Source organism: Nannospalax galili, unplaced genomic scaffold, assembly GCF_000622305.1.
Source record: "Nannospalax galili isolate Female #2095 unplaced genomic scaffold, S.galili_v1.0 scaffold96, whole genome shotgun sequence".
Classification (NCBI taxonomy): domain Eukaryota; kingdom Metazoa; phylum Chordata; class Mammalia; order Rodentia; family Spalacidae; genus Nannospalax; species Nannospalax galili.
In genome coordinates, this window is record NW_008342018.1 from 2,045,122 (window position 1) to 2,050,110 (window position 4,989).

At 39.2% G+C, this 4,989-nt stretch overlaps 1 pseudogene; it reads left to right on the plus strand.

The window, feature by feature from the left end:
* The first annotated feature begins 568 nt into the window (after positions 1-568).
* Positions 569-2,456, plus strand: LOC103738017 (annotated as a pseudogene).
* The last annotated feature ends 2,533 nt before the right edge of the window (positions 2,457-4,989 follow it).

The following is a 4,989-nucleotide window of genomic DNA, read 5'->3' on the forward strand; positions in this document are numbered from 1 at the left end:
TCAGAGCCAAAGTGAAACATACCTTTTCTCCTTTGAGTTACTTTCATCAAATATTTTATTACAGCAATGAGAAAAATTACTCGCACAAGCAGCAAGCACTTTCAGTCTAATGAATACAGATCTGAAACCCAGTTTAGACATAGTTTGGCAAATTTAGTACTGTAATCTATAAATAGTTAGGGTATACCACGACCGGGCTATGGTTTCAAGGTTGATTTCATTTTGAAATTAATGTAACTCCAACCTAAATAGGGAAATAAAGAATCATAATTATTTTAAGATATCCGGTAAGGGGAATTGAAAACATTTATAAATTTATTCTCATAATAAAAATGTTCAGAGCTCCACCCAGGTTGCAGGCAGTTTCCTGCCACTGTGCAATGTGGAGGCTGGGGCAGCATGTGCTCCAGTCTATAACCAGCAGCTCCTAGGAAACCAGAGCCCAACCGCCTGCCTCTGAGGTGCAAGGAGCCCCATGGCTCTTGATACTCCAGGGATGAGAAGGTGGGGACAAGGAATGGCCAAAGCCACAGAGGAGAAGCCAGGCACAGCCCCGGCCCTTGGCAACATGCCCTGTAGGGAGGATGGGCACAGCCACCACTTGCTCTGGATCATGCAGGGTTTCTTTGCTCAAAATGAAGTTAATACTGACTGGGAGAAGAAAGTTATGGAATACTTCAAGGAAAAGCTGACAGAAAATAATGCTCCTAAATGGGTGCTGTCATTGAATGGCATTGATCATCATTTAATGATTATGAATGGCAGAAGTCATTATTTAAAACCAATGGTTTTGTCAAGTCTTGATGCATGATTCAGGATATGCTTGATCCTAAATTTCACATGGGAATAAAAGAAACAGTTAACCAAAACACGAAAGGTTTACCTCATTTTGGAAAATATAGAGATGTGGCAGGCTGTGAACCTCAACGAGAACTTGATTTAAATGCTCCAGGATCTACCACTTCGGAAAGTAAAAGTTTCCACTGTGTTCCAGTGCCTGGGGAGTATTCCTGGGTGAAAGAAGCCTCTGTCAATGCAAACCAAGCTCCAGTCAGTCTCTCAACTTCCTACACAGTCGGCACAAGAGGAGTTATGAAGATGGTGACGCTATGGACCTTCAGACCAATAGAAAGACCAACACGCAGGTGCCAGACAATCAGGGAGCGTCAGTGATCGCGGTGATCTTCAGTGGTGCACAGAGCCAAAACATGTAGAAACCGCAGCTTCCGTGGGCGACAACTGAACTCCTTAAACCTCTCTTCCGGTTTGTATCTGAAGTTTCCACTACCAGGACAGAAGGGCCCTTTCTGCCTCATGAAGGTGTATAAAGACTAGAAGTGGTTCAATATGAATGATGTTCTAGAGATGTACGGTGCTCTGTCAGTGGACCCCACCCTCAGTATACTCAATAACAATGAAAGGGACACCTCGCACTGCAGAACCCCAGGAGTGCACAGATACAGTGGAGGAACTGAGGGTGCACAGTCCTCCGGCTTCATTAGTGCCTAGAATCCAGGTAATTCTAGCCCAGAAGTTGAAGCAAATCAATTCATTATCTCCTTCCCTTAACAAAGAGGAGAGCAGAACCTATGTGTTTGTGTGGTGTTTCATGTCAGAGTTATCTCCAGTCAAAGCAGAGCTGCTTGGGTTCCTCACTCATGCACCCTTGAGAGATAGTTTGACTGGTGAGTACCTGGTATTACATCTCATCTCTACAGTATATACAAGAGATGTTCTTCCACTAAGAAAACTTACAGTTAACCTGAGTGGTTGCCTACAGAATAACACCTTCACAGAACACTTATGTCAAATCATTCAATTCCTTGTTCCATCATCTTTTTTTCTACAGATGACTATAGAAAAAAGAAAAGTTGAATTTCATTTACCATAAATAGTATACAGCCAATTGCTTGGTGACCTAACTCCTCCAACTGCTCAACACTACTTCCCTGGTCATCGATGAGACCCTTCTAGAGTAAGGGCAACAGTGCACCACAGGTTTTTATAATGTGGCCTTCCTAAGCAACCTGGTAACATGGAAGAAGGTGAATTATGACTTCAGTTAACACCAGTGAAGTTCCTATGCAATATCAACATGCTTATCACTTCAGAGAGGGGGTCACTCCTCTTGTTAGACTGCTAGATCCACTTACAATCCCAGCTGATGCCATCCAATATGAAGGAGTACATGAACAGCCTTCCTGCCATGCTGCCCTCTGTGCTGAATAAGTTCAGCATCTACCTAACTCTGTTGAGATTCACTATCATAATATATCTGCTGACATAAGGAAGGCAGTTGAAGATGATTTTGTGGAGATGTGTAAGAATGACTCTCAGAGCATCGCTGCCAATCTCTATCAGTTGCTTGGGGCAGCTTGTTTTCTGTCAAGCAGCTGGAGTCATTAAGAAGAAACTGGCTTCAGCAGCAAAAATGTGTGATTGGAAATGAGCTGTGAAGTTCTGGTCCTTGTGAGGAGTGGGCACACCATAGCCTTGTCACTGTAAAATGCAAATTCAATTGTAACCATGTTGGTTTCCAGATAATTTGTATCAAAACCAATGATTTTTTTTTTAAATCAAGCCTGGTGACAACTGAAGTTTGTGAGTCCCTGTAAGGGCTTTTACCTTACTCACTTTATGGAGATTTGGAGTTTGTTTTATAATTATATAATCAGTAATAATGAACAAAAACATATTTGGGAGGGGTTATATTGGTCCCAATGTAGGAGAATGGGCACAGAACAATTTGGGAAGCACACTACCACACAGAGACTGGATTCAGGCACTCTCAGACAGTCTGCAAAGGGCTGGGCCCCTACTAAAGAGCAGAGAAGCCTAGCCCTGCAGCAGTGAAAAACACAAAAACACAAACAAAAAACAACAGCAAAGACTAACAAACAAACCAAAAAACCTCCCCCAAACCCATAAATTATAATGAAGGTTAAATAATGAAAACAAAAAACAAATGTTTAGCCAACTAGAAGTATAAAATGCACTTATTCAAAATATAGCTTCCTTGGTGCTGAAAGGTAAGAGAGGAGGGCTGGAGAGATGACTCAGTAGTTAAGAATCCATAATACTATTGCAGAGGATCTGACTTCATTCCTAGCATCCATGTCCTGAGGCTCACAACTGTAACTGCAGCTGCTAGGGAATATGACAAGCCCTTCTGGCCTCTGTAGCATCTACAGTGATATACGCACACTCCCACACAGACATGCACACAAATAATTAAAAATAAAACAATTTTTTAGAAGTAAAAGCGTATTTTATTTCTTGAAGTTATAAAAAATATGTATTTTTCAGCCAAAACTGTCGAAAAGGAATGTGCTCCTGATTCTGATATTATAATTCATATTTTACACCACTATATCAGATATTAACATTTTGTCATATAATGAAAAGAATTCAAAACTAGTTTTACCTAGTTAAGTAAGTCTTGTATTTAAACTTAGTTAAAGTTTTCTGATCACTTGTGGGACAACACTGGACAAAGACAATAGAGGTTTGTCTTAATGATGGCATGGTGCATAATACACTGGTTATTTAAGTTTACTTAAGGAATCTTGTGCAAGCTCTTATGTTCTAGTATCATATAAACATCTTACTTTCAATGAGTGGCTTGTTATCAAGCTTCTATGAGGCTCTGTCTGAGAGCTCTTCTCTAGGTTGGTTAGTTAGTCAGATCCTGCCCATTTAATCCCTGTATCCCTGCTTTGGGGTCAACTATATTCCCACCACTTTAGGGTTCACATCTACCCTAACTAGCTAATCAAAACCCACCCATTAGTCCCCATATTCCAGTCTTGGGAATACGTCCTTTCATCATGATGGAGAGGTCCTAATTAGCATACCTGGAACCATCCCATCTCTCCAATTAAAAAAAATAATTGAGACCCTGAAGCAAAGACCAACTATTTATACCTAATCAGAAACCAACCAAGCTACCTCAACAATAAAATAAAAGGGATCAAACTTCAACTCAACAAAGGAAGACTAGAATTTCATATCAGACACCAAACCAACAAAAGAAGTTCATATGTTCAGATATCAATGCAAAAACACAAACAATATGCAAAACCAAGTTAATAGGTTCACATCAAATCCACCAGTCATGTATAAGTGTTCTACACTGAAACTAACCAGGGGAGCCAAAAAAAAAAAAAAAAACATAAAAGGACAATCATAAACATGATCAAAGAATTCAAAATTTTTAAAGAAAGAACACATAATTCAATGACAAAAACAGTTCAGGATTTGAAAAATGAATTCACAAAATAGAAATATTGAAGAAAATCAAGCTGAAACAAAGATGGAATTGACAAATTCTACAAGCTCATTTGAAACAATAGGAAGAAGCCTCAACAGCAGACAGACTGAATCAACTGGAAAACAGAATATGAAGACTGGACAAGAACATTGAAGAACTGGACACTCAAGCAAAGAATACGCAAAACTTAAAAAAACACAAGAATGGAATATGCAGGAAATTTTGGATACTACATTATAGGAAGGAGGAGAATTTCAGGAAAATGACTTTGACCAGATCCTCAATAGGATTATAGAAGAAAAGTTCCATAAATTAAGGAAAAGCATTTCTATATAGATACCATGTAGAACACCAACTAGACAGAACCAGAACAGAAACTCACCATAGCACATCATAGCGAAAACAATAAATGCACAGAAGAGACAAGACTGAAAACTACAAGAGAAAAACAAGTTACATATAAAGGAAAACCAATATGAATTACAACCGACTTTTCAATTCCAACTATAAAAGCCAGAAGATTCGTTTACCTGGAAATTTCATGATTTCATCTTTCTTTACTTCTGAGTAAAACTCCATAGTATAAATGAACCACATTTTCATTATCCACTCATCAGTTGAGGGACACTTAGGTTGCTTCCATCTCTTAGCTATTGTGAAAAGAGCAGCAACAAACATGGATGTACAAGAGTCTCTGCAATAGGATGAGTTCTTTGGGT